The following is a 17,070-nucleotide window of genomic DNA, read 5'->3' on the forward strand; positions in this document are numbered from 1 at the left end:
GACCATACTCTACATCTCTGTGTAACCCTAATGCCACATAAAAAAATAAAAACCTGCCGAGACCGGTTTGGCTCAGTGGATAGAGCGTCGGCCTTCGGACTGAAGGGTCCGGGTTCGATTCCGGTCAAGGGCATGTACCGTGGTTGCGGGCACATCCCCAGTAGGGGGTGCGCAGGAGGCAGCTGATCGATGTTTCTCTCTCATCGATGTTTCTAACTCTCTATCCCTCTCTCTTCCTCTCTGTAATAAAATCAATAAAATATATATATATATATATATATATATATATATATATATATATATATATAAATAAATAAATAAATATAAAAACCTGTTATTTAAAAAACCATTTTATGTAGCTTATTTCTTCAATCTTAAGATACTTCCTCATCTCCCCCCCACCCCTGCCCACCAACACACACACATTTAACATTGCTGACATTGGATTTTTTTTCTTTATATATCTATTTGAGGCCCAGTGCATGAATTCGTGCACCTTGAAAGGAACTGTGAGCCATGAGGCTGTGGTGGGCACAGGGGCGGGTCTCGGCCCATCCTCCATGCCCCTGCCTGGCCCCTCCCGCCACAGCCCCCAGTCCCCTGTCTGCTGGCAGCCCCTCTCCCGCCACCACCACTCCCACGCGCTGACAGCACTGGCCTCACTCACACTCGCTGACAGTGCGGAGCGATTGGGGCCAGCACCAGCAGCAGGTACAAGTGGGCTGGCACCGTCAGTAGGTGCTAGAGGTGGCTGCTGCCTCAATCGCCCCTCAGGATCCAGGGGGAGGTGGAGAAGCCCTCAGGAGCGGTCAGGCCAGCAGCCGCCACTTGCACCCGCTGATGGCACCGAGTAGTTGGGACCGGCGCTGGGTGCCTGCAGTGGGTATGAGCGGGGCCATCGCTGGTAGCGGGTGCAAGAGGCGACTGTCAGCCCCGATCACCCCTCAGGAGCAGGGGGAGGTGGAGAAGCCCTGAGGGGTGATCGGGGCTGGTAGCTGCCACTTACACTTGCTGATGGCACTGAGTGATTGGGGCCGGTGCCAGATGCCAGCAGCGGGTGCAAGCGGGGCCAGTGCCAGCAGCAGGTGCGAGCACCAGGCAGGACCGTGGTGTGTGGGAGCAAAGAATTTTCAGTAACCACCAGAGGCTCACCCCGATGACAACGACCAACACTCTGACTTGGTCTGGAGCCCCTGCTCACCTGCTCCATCATCCCACCACAGTCAACACCCACCATGTTCTGCACTCTGCTGCCTGCTGCTGACACCCACCATGTTCTGCGCGTGCCCCCTGGTGGTCAGTGCACGTCATAGCAACCAGTTGTTCGGTTGTTCCACCGTTTGGTCTATTTGCATATTAGCCTTTTATTATATAGGATTGAGCATAATGATAATTTTTAGCACCAAAAATAATTTAATTAATGATGTAGCTTATAATCAATGAAATCTTACAATAAGGCAAATCAGAATACTTTGTTTCTAATCAGAAAAAAAAAAAACTAAACAAACTCAACTTTTTTTGTTTTGATTTCTGGCTTATGCTGTAATGACAACAGTTTCCTAGATCTTGCAATATCGTTTTGATTTGAAATGTTCTATAAACTACTGACTTTGTCCTAATTTTAGCTTCAGAAAATATTGCTACATATCTAAAGCTGAGTGAAAGTAATTTTCTTCCTAAACATTATCTATCTGAGCTAATGAATGGAAGGTCAAGTTAAATAATATAAAGTCTTGCTCTTCAAACTTGTTTGCTTGCTTATCCACTGAAAGAACATTTGTAAACTTTACCCCCTCACAGATTTTGAGTTGACATCTGAAATATTTCATTACATTACTAGGTAGTTGAAAAAGAGTCATTTCCATCTTTTAAAATAAAGTGTTAAATAACTCTTTAAGACATATCAAACTTCATTGACTTCTATCTATTTAAATATTTATAAATAAGCTCCTTTTATAGTTATAAATTTTACTTGCAATCCTTAAATTTCTACTTTTATTCCAGTTGTCCCAAAGAATTTTATCCCAAGTGATATATTTTATGCTTAAAATACTTACTGATTACAACACTTCTATGCAAGAAAATTTTCATAATTTAAAATTATTCACTACAATGTGCTAAAATTTTCTTCTGGATTGAGTTATAATTTTTAGTATTATATAATTTATCAAAACAACAAAACTAGTTCACATATTTTACTGGAAATCTTAATTTAATTTGATGGGTTTATTGCTTGTAAGAGTTCATCATCAAATCCATTCATTTTTTTATATATAAGCATGAGAAATCATGCTTACATTAATAAGTAGAGAGGACTAAAATTATAACAACACCCAATATTTTAAACATATACCTAGGTAAGATTTGCACATTATAGTGTATGTAAATTTTACATCAAAAGGAAAAAAGTCAGATTTATTTTTAGTGAGTGAAAATATTTTTAGTGAGTGAAATATTTTCTATCAAATGAAAACGTAATTTGCTTTTTCTTTAATTTGTGGAAACTGAATCATTTTAAAGAAAGTTTAGCAGCCACTTGACTTGAAAAACTTTTGCTGAACAGTACTACAGTGATTCCCTTTCACTACACCAACCCCAATAACTCAAAATTCTCTGTGTTTAGCACTCAAGAGGTTTTGCCATCACCAGGCATTGCACTACAGTGAGGTTCAGAAGGGGCGAGAAGATCTCCTTTGTAAAGTGGGAAAATAGTAACTATAAAAGGAAGGTTGAAAAAATGTTAAGAGTGCTAGACCACAGGCATAGTCAAGTTTGTTTAGGGAGAGGAAATGAGATTGGAGATAAGGAAATTGCCTTAAGTCTTTATACCAGGTTAAATTTTCATCAGTCTTTAAGTACCCCTACAAGTACAAGTTTTCCAGCTGGAAGTCCACTATATTACAAAGCCAATCTATGACAGATATAAAATACTCAGAGAAAAGTCTTGGCCACCAGATGTCACTAAAATTCCACATTCTACTTTAAGAGGTTATCGCAAGCTTCTTTCCTTCAAAATAATCAGCAGCAAGCAGCATTTGGGTTCCAACAAGAGGAGGATAGTCTCCTTGATTCCTTCTTAATTTTAAAATTTTAAAGAAAATGTGATAGGCAAAGAAAGGCAAGGTGGTTTTGCAATAGTATGTCATGCTATTTGGGCCTTCACAAATATGTTTCTAGCAATGTGTAGTCCAATAAACATGTTTAAATAAATCAAAATTTAATATTTTAAAGTAGGCATTCTAAAATGGAACTTGTAAAAGTGTACTTGTTTATTCATCTACAAAGTTCTATGCATTCCCTAAAAGCTTTTGTAATTCAAGTTCACTTAGTCTTGAAAAATTACCTATTGCTGTTATTCAAGAGTGGTGAAAATTTATATTATTCACTATACTTTACATACCTCGAGAACTTGTTTATTGGCATGCAGCTTTTATTATGGGTAAAAGTTAAACTCATCACCATGCAAAGTCTAGCAATAGGGCCAGAAGTATTTTTTTTTAATTTCTTTATTGATTTAGGTATCACATATTTATCCTCATCCTCCCATTCCCAGCCCACACCCCTCCCCACGCATGCCCCCACCCCCCTGTTGTCCTTAATCACTGGTTAGGCTCATATGCATGCACACAGGTCCTTTGGTTGATCTCTCCCCTATATTCCCACCTTCCCCTACCCTCCCTCTGGGGCCCGACAGTCTGATCCATTCCTCCTTGTTTCTGGGTCTGTTCTTGTTCATCCATCTATGTTGTTCATCATTTCCCCTAGATGAGTGAGATCATGTGCTACTAGAAATACACTTATAAGAACCGAAAATGAAACAAGCTATAATGGTTATGCTATGTCAAACAGTTCCTTATGTGTACATGTCAGCAATGATATTTCAGTTCTGGATGGTGGACAAATGGTGGTAATGCAGGTCCGACCCTCTCTGGTTTGGTCTTAGGCAACCTGCAGTGACACAGCTGCTGACTGCTAGTATGGCAAGGCGACGTCAGCGTCTTCCATCTCTGGACTGTTTCTTTTCTGTCTTCATGGCTGGAGTAGTCCTGTCAATTCCTCTCTGTTGCTAGAATCCACATGGTCTCAGAGTTGTTTTCTGAAAATATACAAACATATTCTCGACCAAAAGTTAATAAAGGAATATTTCCTATAAATTTTACTTGGAATCCTTTTTCATTTTTTGCCCAAATGATTTTCCTCTGTCTTGTTTTGACACCATGTGTGTTTTTCATGGGTGTCTTGCTTTTAGCATTACAATTAATTTTCTAAAGTACAAATTTTCTAGATGTAATTTACTTACAGGATAGTTTTCCTTACATGATATTCTTCTACTATCCCCCCTTTTTTTGATTTAAATATTAAGAGGCTTTAAAAATTTTTTTAATGTAGTCTTGATAGCTTTTAAATTTTATTTTTTGCACTATAATATAACTGCTTTAGGTTCATTACCTGTTATGCAATTTTATCATGAGATGAACTACCAATAAAAATTTTAGTTAACACTTTAGGAACTGTTTTTTGTCCAGTACTATTAATTTTTCTAGAATATTCGCTTGTTTCAATTAGCCAATTTAAATTAGCCTGAAAACTTGACTACTATTTTACTGTCAAATTTATTACTCTAACAAGGTCTGTGCCCCACCTCTGTTGACCCCCAAGTTCTCTCCTGATGGCCCCACTGCGACTGTGCCTGTCTTAGGTTGTTTCTTCCCTGAAGAATCTTACCCGTCATTGACTAACCAGCCATCCTCCGGGGCCAAGCAGGGTGATATGAGGTTCAGTTCTGTCTCCTTGGTAACCTATGTCCCCGTGGCCTCCATGCCCAGCACCTGCCTTGGGATCCCCTCACCTGCTGGCGGGGCCCCAGCACTGATCACATATCTTGGGGAACCCGGGTTTCTTCTCCCGGGAGGGCCCAGCTCACCCCACTGGGCGAGAGACAGATCCATGGTACCAGCCACCATGAGGCTTCAACCTCAGCATGAACTGAAAACTCAGGCAACAGCTGTGGACAATTGGATTGTGAGAAGAGGGTCCCTCTTGGCCAAAATGGCAAGAGGGACCAATATAGAATGCTCAGGTGCCTTCCCAGGAGGCCCTCTACACAATGGAAGGGATTAAATCCTTACATGTCCTTTTTAAATTGCTGCCAGACATTCAAAGAATTAGTTTGTAAGTTTGCTTGGGATAATTATGTATTATGCTGTTGTAATTCTAAAATATCAAGAGATGTGATACCTTTGTCTCCAAGCACCAAAAAGATGATTTTTTATTGATCCCCAAGGGTGCGAGGTACCAGAAGTATATTTTTTAAATATATTTTTATTGACTTCAGAGAGGGAGAGAGAGATAGAAACCTCAATGATGAGAATCATCAATGGGCTGCCTCCTGGATGCCCCCTACAGGGAATGAGCCTACAACTTAGGTTTGCGCCCTGACTGGGAATCCAACCAAATCAAACTGTTGACCTCTTGGTTCATGGGTCGATGCTCAACCAGTGAGCAATACCGGCCGGGCTGGGCGAGATGTTGTTTCTTTGTTTTATATATTTTTATTGGTTTCAGACAGGAAGGGAGAGGGAGAGAGAGATAGAAACATCAATGATGAGAGAGAATCATTGATTGGTTGCCTCCTGCACACCCCCTCCTGGGGATGGAGCCCACAATCCAGGCATGTGCTCTTGACCAGAATCGAACCTGGGACCGTTCAGTCCACAGGCCAATGCTCAATCCACTGAGCCAAACCAGCTAGGGCCAGATGTATTTTAAAGGTACTTGTGACCAACACTGAGACTTTGCCTAATGTGCCAGTTCAAGAGCTTCAAAAGTGCCAGGCTTACCATGACCAGCCTATAAAAGGAAGGAAGATCATAGCCAGCCATCTGGATATAAGTAAAGAAATATGACATATTTGTGTATTTACTAATTATGATAATGAACAGAAGCTTTCTTTTGGTTAGGAAATAACAAAGAATATAAAAATTATTTTATGAGACTCCAATATATTGTACAAAACAGGCCCTTGCTCTACATACTTCTAAAAGAAAGACTGTCTACTGATAAGTGACATGTGCTTTGTCATTGTAATTCATAGAATGTGAACAAAGGAAACATTTTTTAAAAAGTATTTTTCAATCCAGTACTGAAAAATGTTTCAAATGAAGCCTTATTTGGGTGGGAGTAAAAGGACAGAGTGAAGTGATCTCTGACGAGTTGCCAAAATACCAGGATTACAAAAGGACAGGAAATAAGGGCATTGAATGCTTGCTAAATAATGCCGGTGACGTGGTTCAGTGAAATTGCGTGTGTAAAAAGATGATTACTACTTTAAGAAAAAAAGTCAGGTCGGCATAGGCTTTTAGTGTTCAACTTGTTAAACCTCTCTAAGAATGATATATAAGCAGTTATTTCCCAACCCCCCTCCACCCCCAGCTCTGTTCAGTATTAACATTTTCATATAGAAAGAGGAAGCTTGTCACTGGTATTCTAAAAATAGGCATGCACTTTCACAATAATCTTACCCCCAATCACCAGAAGAAAAATCTACCTGCAGATGGTGTTAATTGGATTCCCAATCTGTCCTTTGTTTTCAGCTTAGGAAAGTATTCTTTTATATTATGTTGCAGTGTTTGGACCTGGTTTTAAATAACTTCCCAAATACATTCATTATATTTCTGCAGTAAGCCAAGAAAATGAGATTGGGGAGGAACTGGGGAACGAAGCTCTGTGGAACTGAGCCATTTACACAAGAGTTGTGTAATCTTAAAATTATCTATCTCCCTGACATTACAATTCACATTATGGACCTGGTGGGATGTCTCTTCAAGACAGTGGATAGACTGCTTGATATGCCACTTGAGCAAAGCACCTAACATCAAAGAAAAGCCTCTTACTGACATTAACAACATCACAAAGAAATATTTTTAATCTATGCTTTTATCTCAAAATTTCATGGGAACACCTTTCCTCTAAACAGGCAGTATTGGAGAAACAAAACAGCTTTGTACCTTCCTGCCCAGTTTTTCATACAGCATTTTAAAAAATGGTGTAGATACAAGGGATAAAATGGAATTGTATTTCTATTCCCTTCAACACTGAATCAATATCTTGATGGTTTATTGTTGAAAAATAGCTGCTCTCTTTTTAGAAGGGGATGAGTTGATTGGCTTTTTGTATAAAACTCTTATTTACCTAACAACCACTTTCATTGCTGCCCCCAAACTGGTGTTCCATCATTAAAGTTTGACACACCCTTTCTAGTCCTCACCAAAACTTATTTCCTAATGTAATCTTGTATTGTATTCCAAGACTTCTCTTACTCATATATGTAACACATATGCCAAATCATAATTCAGACACTGCACATCAATAGTTTTGTCTGCAACATAAAATATCCTCTAGGACTGTTCACTATAATTGCCGTTCTAAATTTTGCCTCAGTAGTATTAAGGTTTATAACACAAGTTTTCTCCAATAGGTTACAGCCCTTTTCATGCTCCAGGAATACCATCCTTTGCCCACTCTGGACAACATTGCAACCTCCTTCTGTGCCCAGGCCTCATTGTCCCTCCAAGAGAGAGCAAGGATCTTTTGGCTCTGAAAGAAAACTCTATCCCTCTTCAGCAGATAGTAGCTGCAGAAGAGACCCCATGCCTGTTTCCCTTAGAGAATTGAGAGCCAAAAATCCTTGAGTTGGGGGAATGTAGTAGTAAGATAGGCATGAACAGAGCAGGAGAGATAGGCCAGGTGCAGAGGGTCATCAGGGTGGAGAGCCCCATGTGCTGAACAACAGGCAAAACTGCAAGCCCTTGCACGACCACTCCCTTTAGCATTAGCCCCTGGAGATGGCACATAGGCCACAGCTGTGTTTCAGCTCCAGGCCCAGAGGAGCAGCAAATCAAGAGCGTTGCCATGGCTGACATCAGGACCAGCTCTACTGACTAATGACATCCTGCCCTAGTGCTGACCAATCAGTGGAGACCATGAGGGCCACACCTGGAAAGCTGATGAATGTTCTATTAAGATCCTCCTGAGACTTCAGATAAAATCCCTTGAGACAGGGACCTGGCCGGTTTTACCAGAGCATGCCCATGCCTTTCCTCCCTCCTTAGTCTCTCAAGGTGTTTCTCTCTCTCTCTGTCTCTCCTAAACCCCCAAGGGCCCTTCTTTGCCTCTGTATCTTGTTTCGTGACCCCATTCTTCTACAGCTCACTTTTACTTCTGTGACTTTCTAAATAAAATTCTCTTATAGTTTGAAAACACACACAAAAAACCCCACCTCTAGAACGCATATGATAGAAACTGCTCTTTGGTGTTGTTACTGAATTAAGCAACTTGGATAGAATTTTTCTAAAAGATTTGTTTTCTGATTGTTCTGATTATATTTGTTATTAACATTGAAAGTGTTAACAAATATAAGCTTCTCAGCAATAGTGTCTTTTTTTTATTAGTTTGTTATAGGGTACATCGGATGACCCAACATAGAAAACACAAACAGAAAAATGGACATAATCTTTAAGACAAGAGATGTTAAGCTCTAACCGGTTTGGCTCAGTGGCTAGAGCGTCGGCCTGTGGACTGAAGGGTCACAGGTTTGATTCCGGTCAAGGGCATGTACCTTGGTTGCAGGCACATCCCCAGTAGGGAGTATGCAGAAGGCAGCTGATCGATGTTTCTAACTCTCTATCCCTCTCCCTTCCTCTCTGTAAAAAAAAAAAAATAAAATATATATTTTTAAAAAAGACAAGAGATGTTAAAACATCTTAGTGCCCATGTAACTGGCCTAAGAGACTGATGTGAAGTGAGGTGGCTCCGTGCCATAAAGTGCTGAGTGTGTGTGCCAAACATCTGGCCAGAAACTGATAACAGTGTTTCATATGTGGTTTATTTTAAGGAATGCAACTCTGTATGATATTTGTAATTTTGGACTCTTCTCCACCTTGTATGACAGATTTTAAATTGAGATATGTTCTACTGACCAGTGGTAAATAGATTGTAAGCCAAAAAGAACTTCAGATATTCATTACTCCTTCCTCATATGGTTCATCTGATGTTTTGAAAAGATCACTCAGAATCTCTTGCACAGTGCAAACACCTTCTAATTCTGCATTCACACTGAAGTGCTTTCTACTATTTACATTATGGCATTTAATTAATGGCATATTTATTACTATTTTCATCATTTTTCAGTGAGTCATTTTTGTGATTGGGGATAAAAGAAATGAGTATCAACCATAAAATGCAAATTTAACCAACATTAAAATTAATAGGAAAGCCCATTACTGAAGATGAACACCATGTTAACTTCATGTTGGCTGAGGTAAACTTAGTCCATGACAACTTAGTCCTTGTCATGTACACGTGCACCTAATGATTATGAAGAACAGAATACTGTTAATGAGTTTTTATAAAAATCATCCTAGCCGAAACCGGTTTGGCTCAGTGGATAGAGCGTCGGCCTGCAGACTCAAGGGTCCCAGGTTCGATTCCGGTCAAGGGCATGTACCTTGGTTGCGGGCACATCCCCAGTAGGGGGTGTGCAGGAGGCAGCTGATCAATGTTTCTCTCTCATCGATGTTTCTAACTCTCTATCCCTCTCTCTTCCTCTCTGTAAAAAATCAATAAAATATATTTAAAAAAATAAATAAATAAAAATCATCCTACATTTAAAAGTTGCAAAATGTGAATTATGTGCATAGAATTGGCAAAATGTATGTTTTATGTGAAAAAAAGTTTCAGTGCATTTTTTCCCTCAGAAAGGGCCAAACTATTTATCAAAGATCACCATTCTTTTGGCAGCATTGCTCTAATCCAAAGGTTAGAATTTTACCTACAATTTAGATTAAACACCAAAAGATGACAGTAGTTAAAATAGTAACAAGGGCATCAATGAGAGATCACAGAGAAGCACTTTCTAATAAAATAAACTCTTTATTAAAAAGTAATCATTACTTTATTTAAGTTAAACAAAGTGAGAAATGCTTAAGAAACTAGAAAATAATGTACCAAATATCTATTAAAATACCGGGTACATGATCAGTGCTCAATAAATGTTTATCAAATAGAAAGAACATTTAAGAGAAAACGCTGATACATTATTTAAAACCAACTTTTTTTTTAGTCTTAAACTCTTGTTGCTGCTTAAGGTTGCTTTTAGAATTAAGATTATGGCTCATTCTGCAGTTTCTCTTAATTCCTAGTAGTCCATCAAATTTGTCCTAATGATTTTGTGATTGTTCCACTAGTTCCAGCATTAAAGCCCCTGAGTATGCTTACCAGTTCTATTGCTATCTTGTTTCTGTACTCTAAACTTATCCTATCTAATAAGAGTAATATGCAAATTGACTATACCTCCACTACACCCACAAGCCACGCCCACCAGCCAATCAGGAGCGAATATGCAAATAAACCCAACCAAGATGGCTACAGCCACGAAGAGCAGGAGGGATGCTTGGGTTTCCCCGGCAATGGAGGAAGCCAAGCTTTCCGCCTGCCCTTGGTGGCCTTGGCCGGGGCCGGAGCTGGGCAGTCGGAGCCAGCTGGGGGTCCCCTGCCCAGGGCCCTAGCCTTGTGGTCTTGGCCGGGGGCGGAGCCTGCGATTGCAGGGAGCTGGGGGTCCCCTGCCCAAGGCCGAAAGCCTGGGCCAGAGGCAGAGGCTTTTGGCCTGGGCAGGGGTGGAGCCTACAATCAGAGGGAGCTAGAGGGCCCCTGCCCAGGCCTAAAGCTTTGGCCAGAGGCTTTAGGCCTGGGCAGGGCCCAGCCCTTGATTGGTGTGAACTATAGAGGAAACACCTTTTCGGACTGCACATTGGCTAAGCTTCCTGTATGCCACTGGTAATATTCTTAGTAACTTGGGTAATAAGAATCCAAAAAGGTGATCTAGGGTTTTTCCACCACACTTCTGGAGAAAAAAATGAAGGTCCGCTGCTGGAGGGCTAAGAAATGTCATATCCTGCCCTAGCCGGTTTGACTCAGTGGATAGAGCCTCAGCCTGTCCACAGCAGAGTCTGGGTTGATTCTGATCAAGGGCATGTACCTAGGTTGCAGGCTCCTCCCAGGCCAGGGCCCAGGTCAGGGCTCATGCAAGAGGCAACCAATCAAAGTGTTCCTCTCACTTTGATGTTTCTCTCTGTCTTTCCCTTTCTCTTCCACATTCTCTAAAAGTCAATGGAAACATATCCTCAGGTGAGGATAAAAAATAAAATAAAGAAAGAAATGCATATCCTATGAAAGACACATCTTGAAAATCCTAAAGAAAGTTGTCATTTTTTCTTGGTGAAGGGACTGGAGTTGTATTGATGAAAATACCTTGGTGGCTGTGGTGACTGGCAGTGGCTGCAGCAGCGGGGTGATGGGGCTGGTGCCTTCCCCTGATGAGCCCGGTCGCCTCCCTAGTAACATCTTTATTTTTACTAGATTACTGTCAGTCTATAATTTGACCTTCTGTCAACCACTTTGTACTTTTCTTCATTAAAATATGGACATACATTTTGAAGATATGCAACCAAGCAAAAAGGTTTTACAGAACAGTAGTTTCAAACAACTTCAGGATTTCTAATGATTAGAAAACAGGAAAATATTTTAACAGTTTTATAATTTTTACCCTTTTCTATTCTAGGTTTGATATGTAGTATTTTTATCCTTTTGATTTTTTTCCCTTCCTATAAATAGAAGTAAACACATTACACACATACATTTAAAATGTATACTTATTAGAAAAAACAAAAAATGAAAAGTGTTTTTCAAAGAATATGATTTATGAGAAAGCAAAATAAAAAATTTTCTCAACAAAAATGAACCAGAAATTTCTTTAAAAGTAATATCCTTGAGTTGCTTAGAAAACATATAATCACACACACACACACAAAAGAAGACATATAATCACAAAACCATGTAACTTCAAAATCATACTTTAAAATAATCTTATCTAATTGGTTCATTATGTGTGAAGACATTGAGGATTAGAGTTTAAATACTTTCAAAATAAGGTAGTTGCAGTACTCAGGCTGGAAATAAAGAGCGAGAAAAAACACAGGCTTTGTAGTTGAAAAATAAAACAAACAAACCAAAAGCCCAGGGAAAAATCTCCAAAACAAAATTATGTCAACGTCAGCATAGTAATTTTGGGGGTGGGCTCAGTTTCTTCATTTTTTACAAAAGCATAAAACTTTAATAATTCTATCCACTAAAGAATATTCATTATATTAGAGCTCATGTATCAGTATTCAGGAAGATAACTCTGGCTTTATTGCATCTAATATATATGCTAGGCATTGTCTTTAGCAGCTAGGCAAAGGACTAGGAATCCTACCTAATAATAGACAAATATGCAAATTGACCATACCTCCAACACACCCACAAGCCACGCCCACCATCCAATCAGAGCGAGTATGCAAATTAACCCAACCAAGATGGCTACAGCCACAGAGAGCAAGGTTTCCTAGGTAACAGAGGAAGCCAAGCTTTCCGCCTGCCCTTGCCAGGCCTAAGCCTCCACTCAAGCTACAAAGTTTCAATTATAGAAGGTAAACAAATTCAAACAGAAATGGCGGCAGAACGGAGCTTGAGAGAGCAAGCCAGGGTTGCCCCTGGCAACAGGGGAAGCAAAACTTTCCGCCCACCCTGGCCGGGCCCACCCGCTTAAGGCAACAAAGTTTCAATTATAACCCCAACACAAATGGCTACCGGCCTCAGAGGGAGCCCCAGGCTTGGCTCCGCTCCAGGCTACAAAGTTTCAATTATAGAAGGAAAATAAATTCCAGATACCAGGGCCTCTGCTTGCATTGCCAGGGGGCGTGGCCTGCCTGCAAACCACCACAGGCCCTTCGCTCAGGCCGCCCCACACCCCAAGTGAACCCCCACCTGATCCGGGACGCCCTTCAGGGGAGAGAAAGTGGTCTATACTCTGTATTGATAAAACCTGTACAGGCCCCCAACCCTGTACCAGGCCTCCATCCTATCTAATAAAAGAGTAATATGCAGATTGATCATCACTGCAACACACAATATAGCTGCCCCCATGTGGTCAAAGATCCTGCCCCCATGCCCCCACAAGATGGCCAGCAGGAGAGGGCAGTTGGGAGGGACCCGGCCTGCAAGGGAGGGCAGTTGAGAGGGACCAGGCCTGCAAGGGAGGGCAGTTGGAGGTGATCAACCCTGCAGGAGAAGGCAGTTAGGGGTGACCAGGCAGGCAGAGGAGGGAAGTTGGGGGCAAACAGGCTGGCAGCAGAGTGGTTAGGGGGTGATCAGGCTGGCAGGCAGAAGCGGTTTGGGGCAATCAGGAAGGCAGGCAGGCAAGCAGTTGGGAGCCAGCAGTCCTGGATTGTGAGAGGGATGTCTGACTGCCCATTTAGGCCCGATCCCACCTAAACGGGCAGTCAGACATCCCTCCAGGGGTCCCAGATTGGATAGGGTACAGGCTGGGCTGAGGGACAATCCCCCCCCCCTCCGTGCACGAATTTCATGAACCGGGCCTCTAGTACTAGTATATAAGGCCCTGAGTAAACAGTAGCGTTTGTTCCCTTATTTGTATCTTTAATAAATATTGAATACCTAGTCTCTGTGCAAAACAGTGGAAGCAATAAAAGTGAAATAGTTCCAGTCCTTGCTCTCAGTTTAAAATCTAGTGATTAATAAATCAGTAAATTAACAGTATTTAAGTGGTAAGACAAACAAACAAGGTGCTCTGATAAATATTAACAAGAAGGTCCACTTGGTCTGAGAAGAGGAAACATTTAACCAAACCCTCAAAATGAAAATAAAGTAGCCATGCAAAAAGCTGGAGAAAGATTATTCTAGATAGATGATGTACACAGAATTCCTAAATAGAAAAAGAGCTACTTATTGGCATTTCCAATTGTTAAACTCCATTTTAATCATAATTCTTTTCTTTCTACAATATATTATCAGACTGCAACAACCACAAAATAAAACTACAATTTTGTTTACTTTCCAATATAACAGGATAAGTAAATATAATGACTGCACACATTAGTAGATGTTGGATCAAACAATGTGTGAAAATGAATGGAATCAAACCTAGATAGTGATGAAAACCAGATTATGAAATCTGGTCTTTATTTTGAAGGTAATGAACCACCACTGAAAGTTCTAAGCATGAAAGACATGATAAAAGCTGTACTTAAGGAAATTTTAATGTCACAAACATGTAAGAAATATTAAAGCATAAAATAAAATAAGTCTAGGTTTATGTAAAGAGAATCTAATTATAGCAGCAGCTGAAATAGAAAACAATACTAGTACTGTGGATATGCTATATCCAGACATGGCAAGAAACTGAACCAGTGAAACAGACTAATTCTGAGGCTGAAAGCACAATGGTATCATTAATAGGTAGGGAAGAGGACTAGAGATTGTGGTATGACACTGAGTTCAAGATTTTTGATATATATTGTTACGCATATTTTTATATTACCCAATTACTTTTATTCTTTCCCATAGGTAAAATTGTCACAGCGGTTTTAAATAACTAAAGGAGCAACTTAAAATGTATAATTAAAAGATGATACAATTTGCATTGACACTCCTATTCTGTATTTAGATAAACAATACAAAGTAAAGGCAATTAAGTGACAGCAAATGATAAGCAGTCAAAAGCGGATTCATCAAAACCTTACTACAACATAGCACTTGGCTCAGTTGAGGGCCCATGCCTGGGTTGCAGGCAGGCTAGGTCCAACGTGCAGGAGGCAGCCAATCAATGATTCCCTCTCATCATTTATGTTTCTCTCTCTCTCTTCCTCTCTCTTCCTCTCTGAAATCAATAAAAATATATTTTTAAAAAACACACCTTACTACATATAAGAGGCAGTACAGTGTGGTAGTTACCACAAGGCTCTCAGGCTGTAATACCTGAGTTTAATAAATCTAGGCTCTACCGTTAGCTCGAAAAGCTAAGAAATTACTCAGCCGTTTTTTGGTAAAAGAAGTATAATAATACCTCCTTTAGCTGTCCACAGGATACAATGAGTTAATAAACACAATGTGCCCAGAAAAGTAGCCAGTACATTAAGCACCCACAATTTAGCTTCTATATCCTGTAAGGCACAGGGGAAAATAAGATTGTGAAATAAATTAAGAATCACCAGATACAGGGGAAAAGATTGTGAAATAAGTAAGATGGTGAAATAAGTAAGAATTTACCATCTATGTAGGAGACAAAAGTAACTTACATCTAACAGTTTGAGACAATTTTTGCAGGCGTCCTCAAACTACGGCCCACGGGGCACATGCGGGTGTTTTTGCCGTTTTGTTTTTTTACTTCAAAATAAGACATGTGCAGTGTGCATAGGAATTTGTTCATAGTTTTTTTTAAACTATAGTCCGGCCCTCCAACGGTCTGAGGGACAGTGAACTGGCCCCCTGTTTAAAAAGTTTGAGGACCCCTGCAATTAAATGTTGATACTATACATTAGGATAGTAAAAGATGGGAGATGAAAAAGATTAATGCAAACTTGTGCAACTAAATCGTTCCAGGAAAATGGCTTTCCTAAGTAGATATTAATTTTTTGTTCAAAAAACATCAGATTAACACAGTTGGCAGTGTGCAGCAGGGCATTCCTTCAATCCTTAATTCAATTCAAATGTAATTTCACATGAGACTGAGGTTATCTAAAAACTGAAAATGAAAACTGCTAACCAAAGAATCCTCACTAAATGACTCACTAGAAAGGTATATTAAATTTGACAGTACTGGGAACAGAAGTTAGGAGGTTCTAAGTTCTGTAAGTAATTCTGGAGTTTCTGGATTTTTTGAGGTACATTATACTCACAGCAAATATTACATTCAATTTTAACACTTTTTACTGAAAAACTAGTGGAAAGGTTCAAACTAGAAAAAGAAACCTAACAGGATTCAGTGCACTCTGACACAATTCTAAAATAAAAGTGGTTTGTCAGAGTGGTCTATACTCTGTATTGATAAAACCTGTATGACTTAGCTAGAACCATATAGCTATTCAAATTTTCAATTAAATGTTTTCTGTTGTTCTGACCACAAAAAAGGTTTTAACACCGAATCCTTTTGCAAAGGGTTTACAATAGTTCTCACCTTAAGACATCTCAACCCAGGGATTGTGATTTGAATTAAACATAAATTTAGGTAAATAACCTACTAATGGGTTATTTTATCTTACACTTGATTCAGTGACTTACAAATTGTAGATGCTCAATAAGTATATGCCAAATAAATGTAAAGAGAACCCAGATCCAGAAAATCCTGTTTCCAGCACTGCAGCTGTGCTATCTGCAAAATGACTATCTACAAGGCTTATAAATAGGGTTAGGGGAGAGAAAGTGGTGAAAAATAAATCACATATATAGGCCCTTCATAGGAAATGTTCATATTTTTTTAAATCCTTCATCAGAATTAACAATATACAATAATTGTTAAATAAACATCTTAGGATAGTTTTTATAAAGGTCTTGAGAAAAAAATATATATATATATATATTTAAAATATATTTTATTGATTTTTCAGAGAGGAAGAGAGAGGGATAGAGAGTTAGAAACATCGATGAGAAACATCGATCAGCTGCCTCCTGCACACCCCCCACTGGGGTTGTGCCGGCAACCAAGGTACATGCCCTTGACCGGAATCGAACCTGGGACCCTTCAGTCCGCAGGCTGACGCTCTATCCACTGAGCCAAACCGGTTTCGGCGAGAAAATATATTTTAAAATATATTTTTCCTTTTCATTTTTATCACTTTCCCCAAAGCATGTTCATTGTACATTAAATTTATATTAAATGAATTCTGATTTTTATGTTTTACTTGACAGTATTTCAGGTTTTGTCTTAAATCTGACATTTTTTGAAAAACAAAATTTACAAGTTTAACAATAATCATTAACAGACTTCCTAGAGATCATTTATAAAATTTAGTACTCTAGCTTTGGGACTTCAAGGGCACAAATTTTCTAAAAATAATTTTAATGTTTAATATAGTAGAATAGTAGTCTGGGGGGGGAATAAAGCTATTATGGCAGGATTCACAGATGTGCTTTAAGGAAATCAAAGAACTCTGAAATATGCAACAATTGTAATATTAC

The sequence above is a fragment of the Eptesicus fuscus genome, chromosome 3 (genome assembly GCF_027574615.1).
Source record: "Eptesicus fuscus isolate TK198812 chromosome 3, DD_ASM_mEF_20220401, whole genome shotgun sequence".
In the NCBI taxonomy this organism is placed as follows: Eukaryota; Metazoa; Chordata; class Mammalia; order Chiroptera; family Vespertilionidae; genus Eptesicus; species Eptesicus fuscus.